The 27,010-nt window shown below is 35.9% G+C and overlaps 1 protein-coding gene across 13 annotated transcripts in view; it reads left to right on the forward strand.

The window, feature by feature from the left end:
- KCNIP4 (potassium voltage-gated channel interacting protein 4) overlaps positions 1-27,010 on the forward strand; it is a 399,406-nt gene that overhangs the window by 317,249 nt on the left and 55,147 nt on the right. The window contains exon 1 of one of the 13 annotated variants that reach the window (XM_069014350.1): positions 7,151-7,232. The exons of the other annotated variants lie outside the window; for them this stretch is intronic. The gene's annotated coding sequence lies outside the window, so the exon portion shown is untranslated. Of the gene's footprint in view, positions 1-7,150; positions 7,233-27,010 lie in introns of those variants that run through there. 13 annotated transcript variants of the gene reach the window in all.

Genomic DNA, 27,010 nt, shown 5'->3' on the forward strand with positions numbered 1-27,010 from the left:
TTGTCAGGGAGCCAGAGAAAGCTCATCTGTTTGAGAGAGGACTCAGTTACCCTCACTCAGGGTCAACTAAACTTTGGAATTTGCTTGTAGCCAAAGGTTCCAGCCTAACTTATGGAAGGGGATTTTTTTAATCAAGCTTTAGAATGTGAAGCCTTAATAATTCCCTTGTATTTGGATCCCTTGAGGTAAACAAGTAGATGTTCATTATTATCCAGCTTTTCAAATACAGTAAATTCTAACTTTTCTGCTCACAAGTGTCCTGATTGTACTAAGGAGTTGGTACCTTATTTATTTCTAAATATGTTTCCACACATTACAGGAATCAGTGTAGATGAGAGTAAACCATGACTAGGATTTATGTCCATCTCCTGGCCTTGCAAAATTGGTCTGATCTGCACATCTCTGTTATGACTGCAATGACTGGTGTTAAAGATGGAGAAAGTGTTAGAGACTGATGTAGAGAGAGGTATTGCATAACTTTCCAGTTCTGTTCTTCCTGTATACTTAAAAAACCCTTGCTCAAGGAGAAAGGCTGGATGTCAGACTGACATTTTCAGTTGAGACTAGAGTAAACCAAACAGGAAATTACATATGCTTTTCTGATCAGTGTTTGTAAAAATATTTTGCTTGAACTTTTACTGCTAAATGAGACTGTAACATTGTCTGTCCCAAAAGATGACAACATAGACTTCCCCATAGCACAAGTGTGACTTAGACCCTTTTTAGTGGTTTAAAACTTCCTCACTTGAAACTTCCTGACCCTTACATTTCTAAAGATATCATTTACAAATAATTTAATGCTGTAAGATGCTAGTCACATTTTTTTTCTCCAGGAAAACATTCATAGGAATGTGTAAATTAAAAGACAACTATTTCCATTAAAGTCTGCACACTTAAAAATCAGTTGAGTGAATGTTGCTCAAACTTAGAAAAAACTGAAAGCTAGAATAGTATCAGAGAAATTATTGCTTGGTAGAGTCACATACATGATTACCCATTCAACCTAATTTATGGAGTTGTCTTGGGTTTACCTAGAAAATTATCACTTATTAAGATGACAGGTGTGAATAAGCATGACTAAGTTAGCATGTGGTGTCACTGTATAAAGGCATGAAAAGTAAGGAAAGTTTGCAAGACACATTGATTATAAGAAACCTCTTACTTAAACCAGGTCTGATGTACCCAGAAATGTACATTAGTCATCATTATAAAATCAACCTGTCCCAACAATTACCACAGAGTGATACATGGATACTGCAGTTGTTTCATGGACACACAATAGCTTTGCAAATCCATCCCTTCAATTTCTGAGTTGAAAAACATAAATAAACCTGCAGAACTCTGAGCACATGGCTGTGCTAGAGATGATGTAATGGCTGGATTGCTGTGGAAATTTATGGGTCTCCATACACCATGTTAAAAATGTACTATATTAATAGGCAGAGTCAGAGTGGCTTTTGCACAGTAAAAATCAAATTAGGCAATGGTATTATTATGGGTTACTATTGTGCTCTTGTTGCAAAAATGCTGTCTGAGATGATTCTTCCTGTTTGAGAATGTAATAAAATATTTGAGGTCTCTACAGCTGTGTTCTGTGGGACTAGGGAGAAGAGTAAGGAATGCCTTCAGAAGAGCTCCTGGCTTTTTTGTGAGTCACTCTGATAGAACCTAAGGAGTGCATACAAAGAGGTATTATCACCTCTGGAACAGGCATGAGTGATTACTAGGTGTTTCTGAGGTGCTAATGTGTCATGACTTCTGAAATTTTCCTTCTACTATATTTTTTTTCTGATTCTAAACTTTCCTTTTCACTTGTGGAAACTTTCCTTTTCACTTGTGGAAGGTTCATAGAAATCCCTCATCCCAAAAATTACTTGCAGCATTTGGTTGCACTTAAAGGCTTAATGACAATGATTTCATAAATAGTGGGATGAATAAAAGAATGTGTACCATATATATATATCCAACATTAATGAAAGTTCACTGAAAATAATAGGTATTTGTCATTCTTATCTTTCAAAAATATCACTCTTGTATTTGTGGTGTTGTCACTAATGCTTTTGACAACCTCAGAAGTTCATGACAATGTCATGTCAGTCTGTGCCAAAGGGACCCTTCTTCTGGATAGGGCTTTACTCCATTTCATATCCTTGGCAGATCAAAAGTCCTTTTTTCTCAAAACTTAAACACAGTTCCATCTGGTGGGACTGAGAAGGGGCATGTGCATACCATTTCTTGGGTCTCAACAGCTGAGGACAATTGTTTAAATTCCATGTGGGTAATCTTGTATTTGGCAGAACCTTAAGCAATTTTGGCATCTTTGACAATAAATTCTTCAAGGAAATCACTTCTACCTTGCCACCCTTTTTTTTTTTTTTTTCCCCATCTAATTTAATCAGAATTGCTATAGGCAGCTTGAAGACTTAGCTTTCCAACATTTTTTCTTTTAATTCTGCAAGTTGTAAAACACTCACATTTGTAGTTCTCTGTTATTATTATCGTATTAGGTACTTTTAACCTTAGTTTTACTGATCACAGATAAAAACCCCCTTCATTTCATTATAAAAATGTAATATTCCAAATTAACTGGGAATTATGAGGCAGGAATATATGAATGAAACATTATTTTAAGGCTGAATTGTAGATGAACGCAGGAAACCCACCTAAATAAAATATAAACTTGCTATAATTAACCATCCCCAAGGCTTTGTATTTTTATGTTGCTATACTGACATTTGCTTCAGTTAAAATGGTGTCTTTGAAGAAGATACCAATGTGGGAATGACAAGATACTTTCTCAGATTTAGAAATTATGAAGATTACATTTAACACTCTGAACATGCTTCTCTTTCCCATAAAGGGGCTTGAGTTCCACATAGAGAAATAACCCTTCTGCAATGGAAACAGAACCACACAAAGCTCTGGTCTAAGTGCCAGGCTGGCTGGTGTTTTGCAGACACTTGAGGATTTTTATGGGGAAAAGTTTCCTTCTCTGAACTACTTAATTTCCTTAGATTTCATCCCAAAAACATCACAGACAATCTAATTTATCCACTGTTTGTTCCAAAGGTGGCTTCTTTCAGTGAACCTGCCAAAATGGTATCCCATTACTCCAGCAAGCAGATTACATATCAAACCATCTTATAATACATCTCCTATCCTTTACACAGGTCCTCTTCTGCATGGCAATATGCACTTTTAAGAAAGTAAAAATGTGCTTTGGTATCAGTATTCAGTTAGTAGCCTTGGGTTTTTGCAATACTCTCTCTTCAGCTGCCTATCAGAGATATCATAGAAAGCAATGTATTTTTACAAAATTTCAGATTTTTCACCATAAGGATTTGCAGGTTACATCTACTTTTCAGACTTTTTAGAGCAACAATTACATCTCTGGTTCTATTTCAAGGCGAAATAACTGATAATGTAAAGTAATTTCAATATTTTGTCTGGTTTTCTTGAAAACAGCTTCGTTAACAGTCTGTTACAGAATAGTGTTTTAATCTTAATATCTATTAGGTTCAGGACCTCTTGGTACAAGCATATGTAAAGTTCCAGTCATATGAACTTCATCATCTCTACTTGCATGGCTTGTGTCACTTTCCTTGTTGGGATGGTTTTTATTGTTTATTCATACATTTATCCATACAATCCATTGTACAAGAAAATTGACATAAAACTTCCCTTCTCCCCCTATTCTGTAACATGAGATCAGCAATCTGCTCTCTCTCTCTGTGCCTCTATGAGTTAAAATTTGAGTTAAAGTCAACCCTTCTATGTTTCTCCATTTTTAGTAGAGGAATTCCTTCCCTCTTCTACCGTAAACACCAACTCTCACTTTCCACCTAAAAAGGTTTTCCAAGGCTCTTCCTTCAGGTCATCTCTTTTAAACTTGAATGTGTTGTGTCTTCTTGAAATTCCTTAATCCACTGGAAATGGTGTTCCGTGTTACTGGTCCTTTCTTGGATCTCTGGTAGTCGTGGAGGAGATTCTTGTAGATTCACAGCCTTCTCACATATTTCTGTGTTAATAAGGACTTTATCTGTGGCCACTGAGAAACTTTCTGTAGCTCTCCTTTAATTTTTTACAAATTTCTGATCTTGCTTAAAATTACTTCAGTCATTTCATTTTCATATCTATGAGCAATTTAATTTTTTTCTGTCTTGGTCTAATGGAAATTGTCATTTCCACTTTCCCTTCTTCATCTTACGCCAACATTGCTGTCTACTCTCAGATCAGCAACATTCTGGGATTTTGTGTTGGTGGTGGGGTTTTAGTTTTTTTTTTCAGGGGATTTTTTTTCTTCTAGTGTAAGAGAAAAGACACATTGGGCTCACATAAATTCTAACGTCCTGTTAAATTACTGCAGATGTACATCATGTTCCAGGGTATGGTAGGATTAAAACAAGAGACAGAATTCTATTTAGAAATATTGTTGCAAATATTGTTTCTGTTGACTTCTTTACTAAGTTGCATTGTGTGAGCCGTTTGAGACTTTATAATATATTTGTCATGTTAACTGCATTCCTCCGTAAAATGTAGTTATGGAGCTTCTCTTTGCATTAATTTTTACTACTCCTACTGCCTTTCATTCTGAGATTCTCCCTGGCTTTATTAGGATTTCTACTGACTGGCAGATGCCTACTGATTTGATTTTCTAATATAGTCTTTGCTTTAAAATAATAGACACAGCAGACAAATGGAGTGTGGTTTATTATTCTTGTGTATATCTATTATAAAATGCAAGGAGTGATGGTTCACCAAGGTCACTGTCAAAGTCAGTGATGATGTAAGAAATTTATCCTTTATTTCCCAGTGCTTGGGATACCTGTTCCTGCTGGTGAAAGATGCAATCAGGAATATTCTGTATTACTGTAATTTCTGGTACATTTATTATGCTTATCTTCACACAGGCTGGAAGGAGATTTTTCATTGTGTCTGTTTTATGTGTTTTCATGGCTTATGTCCTGATGCCAGAGCAGAGCAGATTCCCTGTAGTTTATATTGTGCTCCATTTACATCTGACAGGTAAAAAGCAGAGTTACTGTGAGTGTATGGTTTATTGAGACAGAAGCTTTTCAGTCAGGGCCTGAGACACACTGAATCTCTGAAATTTCAAAGTAGATGGTACAACAAAAATTGGGGGAAAATCCGTGTCATGCTGGAATAAAAAAGACAGTATGAAGAGAGGTTAGGCTGTTGAGCTGTGTAATTAAGCAGTGTCTTATATGTACTGTGTGAAGCTGAGGTTTGGGCATGGGAGTAATGTGTTACTGTGAATCACTGGTTCTTTGGTAAATGCCCCGTGCACGTTTTACTATGTTACATGTTCATGGATATATGAGATGGTTATCTCTCTTTTTTTTAATTCTGTAAGGATTTGAACAGAAATCCTCTGCTAATGAGGACAGATAGGAGTGCATCCCTCAGGGGTAGATAGACATGTCTTGTATTACCACTAAGACAAGAAATAGGATGGGATGCTGAACTCCCAAAAAAATGTGAGAACTGAACTGTAACTCTTGAGGACTTCTTTTACTGAAGAGTTCATTCATTACTAACAAGACCACTAAACCACTACTTGTTTTAATTGTGGAAAAATAATCTCAAAGTTAGTTAAGCATAATGCAGGATATATGTAAGGGACACAGTCTTTATGGTATTTTCAACAGGTTTATGCCATGTGCTTTTTCCTAAAAGGTGTTTGAGGTATGTTCCCTAACTAAAAAGAAAAGCTGCTTAGATAAACAAATTTTCAATTATAACAGGAAACCTACATCCTCAAAGTCCAATTTACCTTTAAAGAGACAGCCAGAGAGTTCCTCTTAGACCATCAGTTCAGCTAACAAGCAGTTTAAAGACTCAGCGTAGTGTATACATTTTTGACTGAAATGAAGCTGCAGTAGATGTACAACTTTCAAAAAAAGCCAGTGGAAAAAACCCAACAGATATGTAAAATGATTAAATATAAGTAAAAATAGTGACAAAAAAAAGAGAAAAAGCTCAGCTTCTTTGTTGTTTGCTATGTAATTTTCCTGGTATTACCTCAGAGCTTTATATACCCACAAAGATGATTAAATGGCATCACTTTGCATTAGTATTTGGACCCATAAAGGTCTTAAACATTTTTACAATCAGTAGGTTATTTTTCCAAACCATAATTTTGGCCAAACTATAATCCAACACTGTGATTTATTGAAGTTCACTGAAAGGTGCTATAGGAATTGTGAGTGTTGCAAGGTGCTAACTGCACAATATACCCCAAGGGACCAAGACTGAAGAAGGACTCCTGTCCTGACACATTCTCACAGAATTCTTCCCAGAACTCTTCTGGAGCACCTGTATTGCACCAGGGAGAAGGCAAAGCTTTGCCCCAGTTTCGCTCCCAAACCTCTGCAATTCACTAACGTTCATAATTAAAATTACTTTAAATTGAAGGTCCTTGTTCTGGGTCACAATAATTACCATGGTGATTTAGGGAATATACCTATGTATAATTTCTGATCTCACTTTGAGAATTTGAACTCTGTACTTGTAACTGTGTCAGACTGAAAACTCCATGTGTACTCCACTTTCCACCTCCATATTGGAAAAAAAGCTAGCAAAGGATGGTCAAGCTTTGATTCAACTTATTTATGTGAAATGTTTTTGAACTATTTTGAGTGTTGCCACATGTGAGCTTTGGTCATCTGAGAAATATATTAGAATGCATGGAAGTTGTAAAAGATATTTTCAGATCCAATGTTTTGTGGAGGCACAGTAGATGAGACCAATTTTGTTGAGGGGTAAAAATTCAAGTCAGAGAGGTAAGGAAGAACAGTGCATTACTCACACAACTCTGATTCAAGTACAAAGGAAAAATTTATTGTTGAAGTAATAAATTTTCACCTGTTTTTTAATTTTTTCATTTTTATTTAATATTTGATGAGATACCTAGAGACAGGATAAAGTACATTGGAGGTTTTTACAAGTAGCACATACTATATGCTGTAACTGTTGTTTAAGCCAGAGGAGGTTAATTGTAAACCAAAATGCTGGTCAGACTAGTGCTCTGGAAAATGATGGGTTTTTAGCAATTGAGGCATTTGGGAGAATTTGCATTAGTCATAAGGCCTAGGGAACTAGGCTGTGGGAGGTCTTACCTCCCATTAATGCTCACTGTCTGGCAAATGTTATATCCTGAGACAGCATCTGGAGACTGAAAACCAGGTTTACATTTTAACAATGTTGTTTTGGTAAGTAAGCCTGAAATAATAGCTTAAGGAGTGATCAGCAAAGGCAGATTTACCAAAACTGTGATGATTGCCAGCTATAAAAGTCAACCAAATGAAATTGGAAGAGGAAATGTTCTTTTAAGTTAGCTGGTATTTCAGAACATCTGTTTATATTATCAACAGCTTCTAAAGGAACTTACTGTTCACAATGTGGTCTCCTGGGATGTTAGAAGAAAACAGCATTCAGGCTACTCCAGCAAATCCTCAAGCAGTTACTATAGGATTTGGTTCTGGGTAGCTGAACCTCTCTAATTTTATCCTTACTTAAATATAATCCTGATAGAACTTGCACTAAAAATCAATGGAGGAATTTAGGAGAGATTCAGGAGGATTATTTGCTGCTTCCTTTCTAGAAGGAAAACTTTAGGAAAGAGATACAAACACTTGACTGATAAGTTATGGTACTCATCTTTGCATATTTTCCTGTAGAACCAGCGGTCTTATTTTCTATAACTGCAAGACTAAATCTCCTGGATTCTCTTGGCAATGTTTCCTTATACTTTCTACAAGAACAGACCAGAGATTTTGAGAAGCTCCATTTTGCTGCAGTGCTACAGCATGGTTTTATGTGGAAGGTGTTGTTCAGCTCAGACCATACTGTAGTTTGCACTCTGATTTCCTAGCCTGCACCTTGGTGGTTCTGGTTCAGCATATCAAATTTCATGGTTCCTCCCATAGCAACAAGATGAGATAAATGGTTGGTTTTCTCTTTCTTAGAGTAAAACGGAGCATACCAAGGGAAGATGACTTTGATAACATCACTCTCATCTTATTTCAGGCTATCTGACTTACAATCAGTGTTTCCCTTTCCTTTATTTCTCTAATCTTCCATACACCTCTGGACAACTCAGTCTAAACTGCTGGTGTTCTGTAGTTACATAATTTCTGACATTTTGGACTTCAATAGCAGTCTGTGATGGAGCAAGTAGCCAAATGAAAACAGTTGTAGAACTGTTCCTGATCAGTAACTGATCAGTTACTTTATTACATAAAAGAATGTGTAGTTGGAAATGATTAGCAATATCCAATGATCTGTAATTAGCAGTATCTTTTTAACAGGATGGGGGAAAATTGTGATGGAAAAGCTCATGGGTGGACATAAAGACAGGGTGCTGGCTTACTAAGTACCTCCTCTTCCATGGCAAGCAGCACAGGGAGAAGGGGAATGAGGGGTTGCAGTCAGTCTGTAACAGTTCCCCTTTCTCTCTCCTTCCCCGTTACACTTTTTCTGTGCTCCAGTGTATGTCCTTCCCATGATCTGCACCTCCAGCTTGGTCTCTCCACAGGCTGAAACTTCCTTCAGGAAATGTCCTCCTCCTCAGGCATAGGGTCCAGCAGCTACCCCACTGCTGCCAAAACCTTGCCACTTAAACCAAACACAAGAGGAAATAAAAACCTGGATAAATACTCAGTCACCGAATCCTAAAACCTCAAAGGCAACAGTCATATAATCTTTTGTGCTGTGTCACCAAGCATTTACCTTGAAACTGGATAGGTTCTTGAGCTTACTCGTGCAGTTGAATGACTCCAGGTTTCATGGTATATCAAAATATTGTTATTGTCCAGCTTCAGAGTACTTGCAGTCATTTCATACTCATTTGTTCAAATATTATTCTTTGGCTCACACAGCATTATTTCCAGTTCTCAAGTTGCCATTTTTGATATATCTGCTGACAAGGACAAGAGCCATATCCTTTCTTGGTATTGCCTTAACTGAGCTAAACAAGTTCAGGTCATCCTGGAAATTTTTGTCTTTCTCTATTCCAACTTCAGTTAATCTTTGACAAACATGACTGAACAGAATTTTGCATTCTGTCATTGAGTGTTTCTGTCTGATACCAAAGACTCAGAGTTCCAAACTTTCTCTAAAGCATTTTAGGTATCTTCTGTCATGGCTACGTCAGATTGATCAGTAGTTGATTGCCATTTTATGATCAAGTAATACATGCAAGTTTTTACTTTCTCTGTCACTTTAAAATAAGGGGATCCTTTGTCCAGCTCACCTTTCCTGTTGTTAGGTTATTTAGATTACTGCTTATTGCATAAAAATATTTTATAAAAGCCTTGTTATTTTGGTATTACCTATTGGTACAAGGTATTGTCCCAGTACTGATATGAAGAGCTGTGAAGAGAAATTTGCCCATTAAAAGAGTTGAAACAATTGTTTCAAAAAATTGTGATGGAGAGGTAAGAAAAGAAATAAATGTAACTCAACAACCCTGATAAGGCTGTCTGTTAAACTGATACTGTCCGGGTGAGAAGGAAGTTTCAGAAACTCAAAAAATTGGTTAATCTAAATGTTAAATGAGTGCAAGATTTGCAAGTATACCATAAGGGAGTGTTATTTTCCTGGTTAAATGTACTAATGCCGCTCATAAAAAAACTAAAGCAAAGCAACTCCTACCCCCTTCCTCACATACAAAGTTGTTCTTTTCTTGAATGACCTTCATAAGCTCCAGTAAAACATCTGTTCATCTTTCCTACCTGACAAGAAGGGACCCATAAGAACAAAAAGAGGGTTGCTTCCACCTACAGAACTCAGAAACATTCTGGCAAGTTGTTATTGTTATAAACTTTGCTTTCAACCACCAAGATGATAACCACAGAGTGGCAGTCTGCTTTCATCTTTTTTAATACCCCAAATTTGTTGCCTTTCTTTTCTTTGTGTCTCCATGGCAACAGCCATTAATGAAGTTGCCGCAGGTGTTTTAATGCCAAAACTTTGTAGATCGGTTGGTTGACCAAATCCATGCATCTGTAGCCTTTTCATTAACAGTTAACTTATTCGTATTTTCTCTCCAACATGCAATTAATTGGGTACTTGAAGCAAATGCATAGACTACCACCCAAATCTCAGTCCACCTAACTATGCCTGGACAATGTGTTTATTACCTATTTACAGTTGTGAGAGTGTGTGGAGTGTATATTGTATGAACCTCATACAGTACACAAGTCTCTTCCATTCAGTAAAACTTTTCTTTAAATATGAGGTTTATAATTGCTGTTGCTTAGTTCTCAAAATTGTAAAATGAGGATGAAAATAATTTATGTAACCTCTGCCTGAAAATAGCTCGAGCCCTGTGTATTTTAAGCTTTGGTTGTTGATAAGTATAGGAGTTTGCTTTTCATGCAGAAAAGCAGAGGCACAAAGCTGAATGGTTTTAGTGCTTTTCAAATCTGAATGCCTCATCGTCTTTGGGTATCTATTTTGTGTTACACACCAGGAATGATTTTGGTAGTAAAGCTCTAATGTACATCATAAAGCTCCCATGGCAGCTCTTCTGCAATATTTTGTTTTGCTTTTTTTTCTCCACATATTTGCTGCCCAGATGATTTAGGATTTCTTAGATCACAAGGGCCACATTGTGAGTGAAATTGTTTTTTCCCAAGAAATGTTCTTTCTAAAGGAACAGAGATTTGTAATTATCTCAGAGCTGAGAAAACCTTGAAGTTACAGAGACATATTGATTGAAATTTATTACTTTGGGGCTTTGTATGAGACATATATGACTAGGAAGAGCTTATTAACAGAAACAGTGATTATCCCTCCATGGAAATGTTCATCTTGGCATAGTGCTAGCTCAGTTACCTTCTTCCACTCATTCTCAGCTAGATATTATAGGGGACAGTCTCTCCTGCCAAATAAAGTAAAGGATCAGACTTGTTTTAGTGTAGACTAGATACCACTTTCTCTGAAAGCAGTGTTTTGTTCTGCCAACTTACAATAGTGGTACCAAACATTTTTTTTTTTAATACCTTTTTGATGTAATTAACTTTATGCGTAACTTGGCTCATCTTTCAGAACTAAGCAGAACTGACTGGGTTTGCATACATTTTGTACTTAAACTCTTCATAGTTTAGTTTGTGTGTTTCTAATCATTCAGAGCACAGATCTCAGCATCAAAATGCTGGTTGTGAGTTGTGAGAAATGTATAGGAAGACACGTGAAAAAATAATATCTCTGCCTATCATACACACAAAATTGCTGGTGTATGCTTCCCAGTGAATGTGTCCAAACAATCAAATAACTGGGTGATTTAAGAGTTCAATTGACAGCTGCTTTCATTCAGCTTTCAGTGCTTTTGAATTACTAATGATACAGTCTGGTGACAGCAGTAGAGTTACACTCCAGGTGCCCTAAAATTAGATAAAGAATTTCATTAAAACCTGAGAAATGAGAAGAGAAAGTTCCTGTGTTGTTGGTTCTGCCCTAAAATATACTGTTTGACTAATATCTGTTTTAATTTGGGTCCAAGCATCTGTACTTGGGAAAGACCACAGTCATCAGTCCAAGCAGTTACAGGTAATAGTAAGGAGCCAGAACAAAAGGGTTGTGATGGATGATAACATAAGACCCATTCACAGGAAATTAGATTTTTGAAGTGCCAAAGAGAAACATTACAGAACTCAAACACCAGAAAATAGCTGCTTTCTCCATCCTTTACCCTGGAGGAGGCAGCACTAATGTTCCTATAAGCCAGAAGGAATGTTGTTTTAGTAATTGAAACTGTACACTTAATCTTGTCACAGATCTTCTCTTTCATTAAAGGCAGTTCTGACTCCTAAGTGGTTATCCCTCACAGAGGCACAGAAATACATACTGAAGAAAATAGTGTACAGACTTTTAAAATGTAGTTACCAAAATGTATATTTTTGTCTTCATTTGGGTCATTAGCACTTTTTTTTCTGATGCTGATTAAGAAGACATCCAAAATGAGAAGGAAAACCAGAAATACTTCAAAGTCAGCTCTTAGTAACGGGATCTTTAAGCAAGTGTTAGTTAGATTAGGCTCAAGTAATAGATTACCCGATGTAGGTGAGGTTTGACATGATTCACAGTTCTGTGTTTTTGTAAATATCTTCTTTAAAATTATGCTACATGCTATTATATTCCTTTCTGCACTTCATAAAACATTCTTGATAAATATTTGCTAATTACAGCCTTACTTGAATACTAAACAGTCAAAACCATCCATTATCCAAGTATCTGAAGGTGAAGAAGATGGAAGGAGTCCATCCTCAGGAGCTTGTGCATATGTTTTGCTGGGAGTTCACTCACACCACTGTACCAGCCTCTTCTGAACTAGGGTTAGTGGTATGATTTATTAGTCAGTCTTAATCAGCAGCTATGCTAACATAGACTCAGGTAGAGGCACAAGTCCTGCCTCAAAGATATAACAAAAGTCACACTTCAGACAACTGAAGCTCCTTGGTAGGCTGTACTTAGATAAAAACCGAGAATTATAATTTATGGGGGTCATTTGTTCTCCACAGGGAATTGTCACTTCTTGTAGAAACAAAGGTGATGAGGCTGTCAGGTGGTCATTTATTGTGTTGCCTACTCTAAAGCATTAGCCATTTCTGACAAATGTTTTGAAACAACTAAAGCAATGTTAAGTACACAATATGCCTAAGAAATCTGACATTGTATTAGAATTATTAAAAAAACCTCTCAACCCTTACTATAAATCTTTTCTGGAACTTAAGTTTATTACATACTGTTGTGGCTCAACAGGCATTAGAAGATACTTCTTTTTTTTGTGACAACTTTGCAGGGAGTGAAGATTGTTGTATTGTTTCCCTTAAGTCTAATCCTCCTTAAATGAAAAAAAAAAACTGTTTTTCAGAATTCTTTCTATTAGAGTCCATTTAACTCCTGATACTCATTGTGAATTCACTTCTACAGGTTTGTGTCCTTGAAAAACTGTTCCCTGACACAGGTGCAAAGCCATACCTGAAGTTTTACTAATTTTGCAAAGTCATTCTTTCTTCAGGGAGCACTTTGCTCTTTTCTCCACTGACTTGTATTCTTTTTTTTTTTTTCCTAACTTGTCCAGATCTCTTTGAATTCTGATCCTGTCTCCAGTGTGCTCCCAGATCTTCCCAAAAAATTCCTAGAAGAGTTATTTTAATTTTAAGACCTGTGAGGTTATTTCATGTAACTTCTGGTGTTAGGATGTGATTTTCAGGAGTAGATTTTGTCCAGAAAAGCCTTCTAATCATAGCAAGATAAGCCATTTATGCCATATAGAAAGTTATAATTTTCCCCTCTCATCTCAAAAGTATTTACAATAGTAATGACATATTCTGAATATTTGGCCTTTTTTTTTTTTTTCAGTATTTCTTCATCAATGTTTTTCAACAGAAGTGCTAAAAAAAAATTCCTGCATTATTATTTACACAAATATGCAAATGGTTTTTTTTGTAAGTGATATTAAATGACTTGCATCATTTCTGGTTAGCATATTTGAACAGTTAAAGCAAAATTTCCACTGTGAAAATGTTATTTTACGCATCTTGGAATGTGCTTTCTACTTCCATTTTTACCCCCTGCTCAAGAGTGATATAATACAGTTTCAATTCTCTATTGTAAAATTGCATTTTAGCAATTATTTAACCAAATTCAAACCAGCACAGCCTTGGTAACTTCATCATAACTGCAGTAGTTCATGTCTCCCCAGCACCTGCCTATCACATTTGTATGCAACTTCTAATTGTTATGAGTGATTTCAGTCATTTGTATTACACAGACAAGGACATGTAATAGTGACACCCAATTGATGGTAACCTACTAAATCAGTGCATATGACTCACTCTCCATGAGCCTTTTTGTGTAATAGGATGTGATAGTCAATCAGAACAAAGATCGCTTCCATGTGCTCTTCCATATAGTTTCTTTTTACATAATTCAATCTTAGGAATGACTTCAAATCTACCTGTTCTTGGACTATATTGCTTGCTGGAAAATGATACATTTTCATCTGCCATCAGTATTACAAATTTATGATTGCTGATGAATCATTGTTCCTCAATATTTGACATTTTAATCAAATGTTCCCTGGGGCGCATTTTCATTTCAGATCATTAGTGTGATTCTTATTGGAGTACAGAAAGAAATGTAATGGAAAACACCCAAGAGCGATCTGCAAGGCAAAAATTTTTCTACAGAGGGTTCAAAGTCTATCAATGTCCCATTCTGACATTTTTAATGAAATAATTTAGACTAATTTGATATTCTGACTGTGAAAAGAAGCTGTGTTTTAGGTAATCACAGAGGATCTTCCAGGATTACATGGGCCTTTCAATTTTAAGTAATCCATTACTTTGAATATATGCATATGGCATGTAGGTTTTTTCTTTCTCTTGCTTTTGGTTGCAACACTTAACAAAGGGGGAAAAAAGGTAAAAAAGAAGTGTTTCTTTTTGCACAGTAGGTGTTACTGAAAAAAACACAGCTGCAGGCTGTTTTAAATATTGGACTGCAGCTTTCATCAGGGAGATTCAGACTGTAAATTTCTCTGTTCTATAGCACAGTGTACGTTCCAAATAGCCAGCAATAAAGGAGAAGCAGGATAGCTTTCCAGATATCTCAACAAATAGGCCCCTGGATTTGCTATCAGGAAGGGACTAACAGTAAATACAATAAAGAGCATTTCCATAAGGCCAGAATCTGTAGCAGCAGATTTCAATGTCTTTCTGAAGAAATATGGATAGATAAATAGTAATGCTCAGTTGACCAGAAAGAGGCTAGAGGATGACTAACTGGCCTAAATTTCCAGAATATATTTCCTAATGTTGTTCCATTCTTAAGGTCAAAAGAAAGGTGGGATCTCATCATCAACCCAGACCTTAATCCTGAAAGCAATGTGCCTTCTGCCCCCAATCCAGCAAGATAATATTTCTGCCTTGTATGAGACTGAATTTATAAAATTCAAGCATTTTTTTACTTCTTCAAGATGAAAGTAGGATCTCATTCTCCACATCTTCAACTTCATTTTCACTGAGTTTATCATGAGAAGTGTGGGTAATAATTTAGTATGGCTTTTAGCATATATACACACATCTTCTCTGACTTTTTTAAACATCAATTGATTGATCGTTCCATTAAATTGGCCGAAACATTCTTCAGTTAAGTAATTCTGATTACAAAACTATGATTATCCTCACAAGGTTTGATTCAGAACTGATTTTTTTTTCATTCAAACTATTTTCATAAAGTCACACCACTGCTGCTCCTTTACTTTCTATCTTTCCTGTGTGCACTTCTGTCAAAACTTTTCCAACAGATTTACCCTGAAGTGTCCTAGGATGGTCTAGCTCTTTTGATTGAGTACACTCACAACGACCTGGTAAAGAACCTTGGGCTATGTTTGTGGAGAGTGCAAATGTTTTCCGAAGGACCATAATGCTATAGAGTAACTTTAGCTAAAGAGTGATACTTTCATGTGTCTTTTTAATTGTGGAAGCAGCTGCCAAATTCTTTCATTCATTCATTCATGCATTCATTCATTTAGCCTTTCATTGACTCTCCTGCTGTTGCAGCTGCTGGCTTTATGCTCCTGAAATTACTGCTTTTTTTTTTGAGACAACATCATAAGGGAAGGAGCCATGTGTGCTACTTGCAGGTTTTCCTTTATTCTTGCATGGTTTTCCATTAAGGTCAGAGCATTGCTGCAGACTTCACACTATAGAGCTTTCAACAAACCCTAACAATATTTTAGAAGACTGTGTTAGTCTTGGGCTTTGTAACAAGTCTCAAATGTGCCATCCAAGAGGTGGAATCTCCATCTCTAAGCTAAGCTTGTACATAATTTTCTCTCACCTTATTATTTTGAAATAATTACTGGCATTATTTTGAAATACAGTATTGTCAGTTGGAACCACCTCTTAAAGCATGCAGTGGAGCCCTTTCAGACACACGCTGTGCAGTGAAGACAATTTTAATTAAACATTTCTAAGAATTTCATTTATTCAGCTGTAATGAGCCCTGCAGCATATAAGTGAAATGATAAAGTTTTGCAATTCTGAAAAAGCTCACAGTCTAGAAGCTATGAACTAGTGATTTGAGGGAATAAAATAACATATTTTTTGCTATCATTATGAATTCCCTTCGTGGGTATTATATCCTAGAGACAGTTTAGGAATGGTTTTGATGCAAGTGATGCAACATCTTGTTTAGTAGCATCATTGTCTGAGGGGATGAGATGAAAATAGCAAATGCCAAATGAGATATTTTAGTTACACAGATTTGTATAAGGAATGTTTAGCAACTACAATAAATAAACCTTTGACAGTCTGTGTTGATTAATTCGCCAGGTGAATATTTTTAAAATATTTTAAAAATATATATATATATTAAAATCACACATAGAAAAATAGCATTGCAACTTAGACATAAGCAATGCTTACACCAGCAAAAAAAGGTTTCATTTAAAAATAAGCTTTTTTTTCTTTGATATACCTGCCCCACAACCGTAATTAAAAGCCAGAAATTCTTTTGAACAGTGTGCTTTCAAAAAATGGTTGACTCAGAACTGAGGAGCAATTAGAAATGAATTTTCTGTGTATAAATATAAACACTTGTTTATTTCAGTGCAAGTATTTTCTATCTGCTAATAAAATCATAGAACTCCTCCAAGAACATGGAATCCAACCAGCACTGCCAAGTCCAGCACTAAATTGTGTTCCTAAGAGCCATGTTTATACTAAATCCCTCCAGGGACAGTGACTCCACCACTTCCCTGGGCAGCCTGTTTTAATATTTGACAACCCTTTTAGTAAAGAAATTGCCACATATTTATTTTAAGTTTATTAGATAGTGGTCCTCTCTGACAAAAGAACCTGTAACAACCCTGGTATCAGCAGCACCCTAAAGGCTTAATCACTTCCAGCTACAGCTTTGCCAGCAGGAGAGATTATTATCCACTGCTTTCACACAGACATTTTTCACTCTGGGGTGGTTATTGTCCTCTCACATCTATTAGCTCAGTCTCAAAAATAGACCACACTAGTATAAACAGTTTCAATAGTATTTTGTTCACATGTCTAAGCATATATGTGTGTTGGGTAATGAGGTTTTATTTCTGAATTAACTGTCATAATGGTTGTGTCACTGGCTACTCAAGGAGAGAAAAAACTGGTAGATGCTAATTTACAGTATATTGCACCCCGAAAAATACCCAGGTTTCATCTCAAAAGCACATTAAGCTATACTGTAACAAAGTGCTGTACTAAATTGCTTATTGATTCTGAGATACTGAACAATGGGTCATCAGGTTGCTTTCTCAATGCTCTTTGTCCTGTTCCCTCTTTATTTTTGTAATTGATTTTTTTATTTAGTTAGCTATAATAGAAGTTCTATAGATTGCAAAACAGTATTAAAGAGTCTAAAGTTAGTCTACAAATGGTTAATTATAAATAGAAACGATGTTTCGAAAAAGAATTCTTAAATTGCTAAAAGACAAGCAATACCAAACACCAACAGATTTTTTTTAAAAGCTTAATTAGCTAGCACTAGTATGACCATCATTAAGCACTTATTCCAAACAGTCACCAAGCAGATTGCTGATGGTTTATTAGGTACCTTTTATTCTGTCAGTCCAAGTGCTTTTATTAGGAGAAGGGATCTTAAAAAAAAATCTTCCTGATGTCCCTTTTCCTGAACCTCAGTAATTTCCTGAAGTTTCAGGGCACAGATTTTCTTTGCAGGTAATTGCAGGCAGAATGCTACAAGCCTTAGTGTCATTGTCTAGTGCAGTGCAGCCACTCAAATCGGTTTGACTGTCCAGAGTGACAATTCCCTCAAATGTCTTTTCCACATGCCTAAGAGATCTGAAAGAAAAAAAGAAGAATGAGGTGCTGCTCTACTTTTCTGAGCTGGCTAGTAAATATTCTTGTGACACAGGTCACCAAAACAGGCATTTTCTGAGAGATTTCTGTCCTACTCAGAGGATCAGGTTTTCATGCAAACATTCCTGGTGTAACAGCCTATGTTTAGTGTAACAACATCAATTTAAAACTCCTACTTACATATAGAAAGTCTGGCTTGTTTTGTTGAAAATAATATTTTTCTCCTTCAGTATGTTTACTCTGTAGTTTTTATTACTGTTTTTTATTGTTTTGTTGTTTTGGGTTTTTTTTGTATTTCTGAGGACACCAAAGCCAGTAGAGAGATTTGATTTCTTAATGAGAAAATGTGCATGTAAGTCACAAAAATGATCATTAAATACTCTTATCAGAAATAATATCTGAAATGATTACTGTTCCTTTTTAAATAAATCTGGGGTTTTTTGTGTCCCCACTGTCCTAATTCTATACACAAACAGCAAGATTTTGTTCTTTATGTCCTAGCAGAACTTTGAAAACTGTTGAATTAGGCATTCTTTAGAAAATAACAGCTTATGGTTTTGTCCATGTGATAATTTTTTTTTTATACCTAATGTATTTTTTTAATTTTCAAAAGAAATAATTAGGAGGGTACTTTTCTTTAAAAGTAGATAATTCCAGCCTAAAGAAGCTGTTCTCTTGAAGCCTGTTACAAAAAGAGACAGACAGAAACTTCTGCAAAAATGCCATAATTGGGAATTTGCTGTCTATCTCGATATTATTCTTAATTGGTGGGAAGGAATTCTGATTAATTATGGATTTCTCTTTTAAATTCTTAGTGTCTGTAAATAAAATTAGATTAATTGGATTTACATGGGCTTTTGAGAAGGTATTAGGTCCTTCCTACTCCTTCTTTAACCAAATTACTTTAATTATTCTTAATTCCTATTAGATAAAGTGAGAATTATTGGTCTTACTGTAAGTATTGGTAGTGGTCTGTATTAAAAATTCAGAAACATACAATTTTGTCAATACACAGTCAAGACTAGAAATAGAAAGGTACTTTCTATACAAATTCTTTTCCACTGTTATTGTTTTAGTTCTGCTTCCCAGTCTTTAACAATTGATACTAGTTCTAGTGTTTCTCTTCCAAAGCTGTCTCTGTAAATTTTTACAAGCCATCTACTCTATTCTCAGCTCGTTTCCTGTGCTCTGGCTTGCCAAATTATTGTTTTCTATTTTAGCTCATTTCTTCATCAAACCACTTCTTATCTATGTTACTTCATTTAAATAGATCAACAATATTTGTTGTTTTATCAACTTCTCCACTGGGTCACAAAGTGGGAAGCCTTGAGACCCTCTCTATTACTGATTTGTATTTGGACTGTTAAGTGCTTATGTGCTTTTCCAGTTACAGAACTTTCACACAGGAATTCATGTATTCTGCACTCTAACTAACCACTGTTTGATGACTGTCAGTTAGTACAGAACACCAAAGCAAATGGCTTATAATCATGTATTAATCTTTTTGAATGTGGATTCTGTTCAACAGAATTAAGGATTTTTTCCATTGAGTTAAAATCCCACCATATTCTGTGTAAAACAGAATGAACCATTCACTACAACGAACTATTTTCTATATTCAGATATTCCTTGAAGTTAAATCCTGTAAGAAGAAAGGACTGAAAATTGAACATCTTACTGCTACTCATATCTTTCGTCCATAGGTTTTCACCACCTCGATGTTAGGCATTGGGTAACCTTCTCAGAAGTAACATATTTTTTACTACATAAAAATCTAAGGGACATAATAAGAAATGGAGTACATCTGCTGAAATTACCTTGGACCAGAAAAATTGAGAGCTTTATTCAAACATAATTGGAGAATTATATGCCAAGGGCTGTAAAATGATTCTTTCCATCTTTTCCTTTTTAAGAATATGCTACAGATTTTCATATCTACTTACAATATTTATTTGGTCATGTCTTAATTAGTGTATTACTTAAAAATTAAAAAATATATGTGGTCACCCCAGATTTTTCTCAGTATGACAAGTTTTTTTTCTGACAATTTATATAACTCCATATATTTATCCATATATGAATGTGGTTATATCTCTATCTGCTCACCTGATTTTAAATTGAGCAACAAATACCATTAAACTTTGTGGATATAATTTCAGACAGTAAGGCTTCTGTTGCTAGCAGCTGACATTAGACAGCTGTGCTGTATGGCTTTGTGCATGCATATGTAAAAATCCACAACGAATTTTGTTGTTTCTCTACTTTATTGTGTTTGCCTCATTTACTTTGTCTGGGACTTACCAATAAGTCTCTATATCTCACACTTTAAGGAGTTAACTGTGGCAATTAGTCTGAAATGATATGCTGTAAGCACCCTGAAGAAATAATCTGAAATTATTTCTTTAAAACACAACTTCTTTGTGTTCCACTGGGAAAGAAATTATTTGAAGTCTTGAGAAACTAAAAAGGAATTTCAGTTTATTCCTGACAACAGTTTCTAGATTCCCAACATGGCCAAGATCCATGTGTGGATGGGCTATCAGAAGACAAGAGAGCAACTTGAGGACAATTGCTAAACTACAACAATAAAAATAGTCCAAGATATTTTATTTAATTGCAGTCAAGATTGGAAGTGGTCTGGAAAAGAAAACTAAAAAATACCCAACCAACTATCATAGCCTTCTGTGAAAAAGATAGTAAGTGGATTTGTGTGCTTTTAGGCCTGACAAAAGCCAGTATCCAGTAGGGCAATTTATTCTAGTATGGCAAGAGTGTGGTTTGTCAGGATCCCTGGGGAGTCTCTCTGAACTGAACAGATTTGCCCTGGCAGAACTCCCAAATCAATAACCCTTGCTCTAAAGGGACTTTGCAAATACATTTTTTTTTATTAGTGATAGGACCTTTGGGGCAGGAGGTTTCTCTCCTGGAAGTTTGCTTCTCCTTGTTTCCTGTATGGTAGAATTACAGCACTCAGTGGTCTTCCTACTTACTCTTTCTCCCATATTTATTGACTCATAAATTGATGTTCCTTTGGTTGCTCCTTTTACCACAAGTTGACACTTGTTATCATACATGGGTACTTCACACTGGTTTAGCTGAAAATTTTGAAAACTAATTAGATATCATTTAGTAATAGGGAATGAAAAAGACATAGGGATTTTATGTATAGCAAATAAGTCATAGCTGATTTATACCAGGATCTCTCAAGTTCAAAAGTCAGATGTTTTTCTTTCTGATTGACACCAGGTAAGCAGGAGAAAAATGAGATACAGCATCCTCTTCAACAAGCTGAATCATAAAATATCCTGAGTTGGAAGGGACCCTCAAGGATCATCAAAATACAACTTGCTTGGAAGTAACTGACTTACAGCAGGGCCATGAGAACTGTGGTCCCAGCACTTGTTCTTCCTGAACAGTTGGAAGTTCTGTCAGTCTCAATGTAAGAATTTGCTTCATGCAGCTGATAACAGAGCACTGCAAAGGCTCTTCACATGAAGTTATAATCAAGCACTTCTTCCTGTTGAGTAGCTGCCACAAGTCTTTCTTTTGTTCTTTTTAGTAATTTTTTTAAGCTTTTGAAAAATATTGTCATTTATAATCATCCTGTATGAGATTATTGCCTAAGGATCAGAGTCAGCCTGCATTTACAGTAGTAACTATTAATTAATGTCCTTGTCCTCCCACACACAGTGGGACCTAAGTGACCAGCATATAGGAGTCCCTGATAAAAGCAGAAATAAAATACAACTAAAATACAAAGCAATGCATGCCTTAAATGCCCTTATTTATGCCATTCACAGATCTTCACTTTTCTCTGTGAAAATTTGATCTAGTTGTAGCTCAGTGCAGAAATAGAAGAGTTTAAAGGGATGGCAAAAAGAAGAACATGGACCAGTTTTCACTTCCTTGTGCATGCAGAGATATGAATAGAAAGTCTCAGAGTCTTAGTTCACCCAGAGAACTGGGTGATGAAAAGCTGAGATCACTAAGAGAACAAAGGAAGATGTCAATCTTATATTAAAGTAACTAGTCTAAATGAATTAGATATATCTAAAGTGTGGAGAGTTTCCACAAGATGAGAAAGGAGTATTACTGCTGGAGGAACAATATGGAGAGAGATGTTTAGAAGAGATGTCTATCCATGTTACAGAGCAGCAAGCAGTAACTCCATGTCAGAATGATATGGTTATGTCAAGGCAGGAATTTTATCTTAGTAGCAGATTCTGAACAGAGTGCAGGAGATACTAGAACTAGGAATGTAATTAATGCACAACAAATGAGAACTGAAATATGAAGTTTATATGGAGAAATTGAAGCTGCAGGCAAAAGAGAAGAAATTGAGCACTAGCAACTTAAAAACATTTCAACCACAGAAAACTGCATGTTTCAAAAAAATCAGGAGGAAGTAATCAAACCCCATTATTTGCAGCACTTTTTTTCTTTTATCTTGTGACCTGAATTGCCACAGGGCAGACTTGCTGTCAGCATTAGCATACTGCAGTCAGTGTTTGTGTTTGTGCCTGTGAGTGTGATTGTTGGTTCGTAGAGAAGAGCATCATTAAAACTGTCCAAAACCTAAAAGTTTAATCTCTTGTTCCGTAAGTGGTATTTCTTTTATGTTTCAGTGTTAGTCCTTACTTAGGTCCTTTGCAATGGTTAGCAAAGCATTAGGATGGAAAATTTCAGTTGAACTTTTTTCCTAATATGTTTTGCAAAGGTTTCAAAGTTCCTATAAGCCAGATTTCATACCTCCTTGTTCAAGAAACTAGTTTTATTAGGATTTTTGGCTGGCAAAATCAAAAGGCCTTTTCTCCAACTGTCCTCATAATGCTCTGTGAATTAACCAGCCTTGAAAACATTGTAATTCATAGAAAGACTAACATAAATAAATTTTTGGAAATTTTTTTTGTATATTTATTGCATGAGATAGATAAATCTCATTTTTATGACAGTGTATAATCATCTAACATTTTTCAGGCTCCTGCTAGTTAATAATTTCGTGGTTTTGCTATACGTGGTATCCTTCAGCTGAAATAGAATAGATGCCTTTGAAAACATTCTTGAATAAAGAGGACAATAAATGCAATTTCTAATCTCAGAAAGTATCGTGGACTACCTCAACTTCTTTCTTTTGCAAGGATTAACGGGAAAACATCTTTTGTCTTCTTTCAATAACACTGCACCTTCTCTCCTGCTCTGTGATGTAGAAAACAAAATCATGTGTCAGCATTATGTGAACTTGGCAGCAAGGTAGGCTCACACGTGCCCAGGTTAAACATTTGTTCTCAATCACACACAAATCCGTCACTACCCCAGGCATTCAGAAAGAAATAGTTTCAGAGATGTTAGGAAATAAAACCAGTTTTGCAAAGGAAAGGGCTGTTCTTAAGCAGTCAGATGCTGTCATGGGAAACAGTATAAAGGAAGAGAGGAATAGTTAGGGACTCTCAGCCAGGGATTCAGTGGAGTATGCCATTGAATCACAGACTTATTTTTACTAAGGGAAAGAAATTATGATTTTTTTTTTTTTACTTATTTAAACATTATTTAAAAGTGATGCAAGCACATCATATTTATATAACATATTAGCAAATACATGACTCCTGATTTTTATTACGCCTTAAACTGCTCATGGAATTGTAAGTTCTTATATTCACCACTTAGGAGATTTTGTTACTTCAAAAAGATTTCTCTAATTAATACTTTTAGAACTCTTGTGAAAAAATTATATGATCACTCCTATCCAGATCATTAATACTTCAGCCTATCTGACATTAATTATACTCTCCAAATGCAACTGTAGTCAAGATGTATGAGAAGACTGAGTAGAAGTTCTGCATTTTGTAGCAAATTACACAATGGTTCTTATGGGATCAGATTGACAAAAAAATATTTGTTACCTCTAGCCGGTCTGATAGCAAATCTGTCTTACTTGCTAAAATCCATCATGCTCACATGCCAGGTATTTTTAATTACAGATTCACCACAACCTTGGTGTTATTAGCACCACGCTCTAACCAGCTAAGACTGTCATCTTTTGTGTGCCTAGAAGTGGTTTTCAAGATGGAACTGTACACACGGTTGTAGTAGCTGCACCATTGTTAAAGAAATCAGAACAATTTTGAAATAAAACACAGCACTTACCTTTTTGTTAGTGGGGTGTACTGCATCCAACTACATTAAATAATTTGTAATAGCTCTGTACAAAGGAAATGTAAACGTAAACATAATGTTACACTTTGTTTTAAGGCTAGTTAATGAAGAGGAAGGACCGATACTAATTTCTTGTATTTCTTCTTTATAGTATTTTTAATGAAGCATTTAATGAATGGCACAATTTTTGGTTTCTTTCAATTTTTTTGTGAAAAGGAAAAGTAACATGTTCATTACTTTGTTCTGCCCCTCTTCTGTCTTAGTCAAAAAGATAATTTTTATGGAAGCAGCATATAGATTATCAGTGGAAAGTGGAGCACTTTACCTCAAGAGTGTCAGCATAGCAACTGGAAACTCTTAGTATGTCAGAAAGTTGTGGTGTCTTTTGTGCAAAGTTAGTGTAATGTCACTATCAGGCCAAATCAAAATGAGCTTTACCCAAAACACAAAAAATTGCAGAAAAATGTTAACAATTTAAGTATGGAATATAAAATTTAAGCTCCAGACAAACCCTACAGAATTCTGTGGAAAATTTGATGTTGACTTTGACAGCAGGCTTGGAAATGACCTATTCCTGACTGACCTAGGTCACAGCTGACTCACTGACTAGTTCAGCAGAATTGAAAAAACATGTACTGGTTTAATTTCACCATTTTGTGGCAGTTCTCTTTAAAATCCTATAAAGCATTTAAAAAGCGCATTACAGTGACTGCCTAGAGCACTGCAGGTTAATTATTTCCACTCAGATTAATAAGATAATAGTGTGAACACTATGAAGGTATACTCCTCAAATTATTCATTAAAAGTATCTCTCTCTTTAACTTTCCTAATGAGGATGAAAAGACTTCTCTCCACAAGATTCTGGTGTACTTGTTAAGGGATGTTATAACATGCTCCACACACGTGATTTGGAGGAGACACAGACCCCTGCAGCTGGTACCAGACACACGGGCTGTGGCCTGGGGTCCCGCTGCAGCCGCTGGCACTGAGCCTCTCACTCACACTGGAGCCTGGTGTCTTTCAGGACATGCACCCAGCACAGTGGCTGGGACTCCCACCCACTCCAGTGGGTGGCACAGAGACCTCACTGGCTCCAGCCAGCGGGTGACACCCCAGGTCAGAGGCACCTATGTCCCTGGTCTGACTCCTGCTGCTGTCCCTTTGGCAAATGTAAGCATCTGAGTCCAGCATTGTACACGTTCACATATGGCATAGACACAGTTTAGATAAGAAGATAAATTTGGTGGTAATAAATATTTGAAAGGTCTCTTTCTTTTTTATTCAAATGTGTTTACTTTTTCTTTCAAATTATTAACTATTCTTAAACATTTTTTTGCTTTTTTTTCTCTCTCTCCTTTTTCTGCTGACCTCTTCTTTTTCATTACAGCTCATCTCATATCACCCATTTGATTTCTGTCACTGTCTTTTGATAGACTAATTTTTTTGTTTTCAGTTGCTTTCTCTAATCTTCTTACAACAGTATTTTTCCCTCTTTGCTTTCATATTTCACAGCATAGGCACTGTGCACCATTGGTCTTTAGCCTCCGGGTTAGATCTGATCCTTCGTTTCAGTTGAAGCATCAATTAGTTTTACTTCACTGCAAAACTCAGGGAATCTCCACTAAACCAGATGAACTCAATTGAGTAATTAGTAGAAATTCAATCACTTCAACAGATTTTCTTTATGGGTTTGTGCTGCTGTTTGTGACACGCTAAGTGCTTGGAGGGCCTTTCACTGCCCACACTGCCCTGTCACTGGTGCCAGCCCTCCAGGCTCTTCACTGACCAGGGACACCACCACTGAGGTGTCCAGAAGTGTCTGCCCAGTGCTAGGGCCCATTCACTGTTACTCAAATTTCCACCTTCTTCACTCTTTGTATCCATAAGCCATCTGCCAGATCTCCACTTTCTCAGCATCACTTGCTATTTCTGTGGCACCAAACTGCTTGTGAATAGAGGTGGCCAGAGAGACTTTTCCTAAATTCAGTGTCCTTCCTGAAGTAAAGCATTCTTGAGCCACATTTCCTTTGCCCCACAACTTATATTTGCTGTTTATTTCTTTGAAAGAAGCCGTTAAATTCCATTAAAGCTGTACAAACATGTTTGAATTCAAACCCAAGGAAAAATAACTTTAAAAATAGTTATCTTTTTTGATTACTACTTACACATTTGGTTTTAAGTCTGTTAGAAAATGTTACATACAAAAGTTGTTAGCTGTGGTTCAGCATTTTTTTTTTATTCCAGAATCCGGTTGAGCAATGCTAAATTAGAAATTTTGTTAAGAATAGAATACAATTCTTTTATTGCTCAGTATAGTAGAAAAGCCTTACTTAAAATTATTGTATAGGACAGATTTTTTATCTTTTTTCTTTTATTATTATTGTTTTTCTGCACCATCTACTACACTCTTCTTTGAATATCATTTTCCTTTGAGCTGATCTCTCATCTGTCTTAAAAACCTCTTCCTAATTTGTCTGCTTTCTAAATCCCCACAAGATCCCTTTCTGCTGATGTAAGTTGTTCTGTGAACATTTGTATGCATTACAGATCGCTAAAAACTTCTAATAAACAACAAAAGTGGGGAGAGGAAAAGGAAGGAAGCTGCATAGTTCAGTGTAGCAGTAAACCTGATTCATTGTGCATTTTTTCATATGCTCACATGGTCCACTTCAAGTAAGATTTCTCTAAAGAAAATAAGTGATCTTGTAAAAATGTGTTTCCTGCCATAGGGGACCAGCTTAGCTTTACACACACTTACAGAATATGTGTGCACGTGTGTTGAGTGCTATTAAATGAATTAAGTCATCTTGACATACTAGTACACTTTCAAGTATTGCACTGAAGAAACTCTCTGCAATTTTCAGCATTTATGCTCCTGGAGATGTTTATAATAGTTTTAGATAATGTTTGCATTGAATATTTGCATAGAAACTGCTCATAACATAAGCAGTTTTTCA

Source organism: Aphelocoma coerulescens, chromosome 4, assembly GCF_041296385.1.
Source record: "Aphelocoma coerulescens isolate FSJ_1873_10779 chromosome 4, UR_Acoe_1.0, whole genome shotgun sequence".
NCBI lineage: Eukaryota > Metazoa > Chordata > Aves > Passeriformes > Corvidae > Aphelocoma > Aphelocoma coerulescens.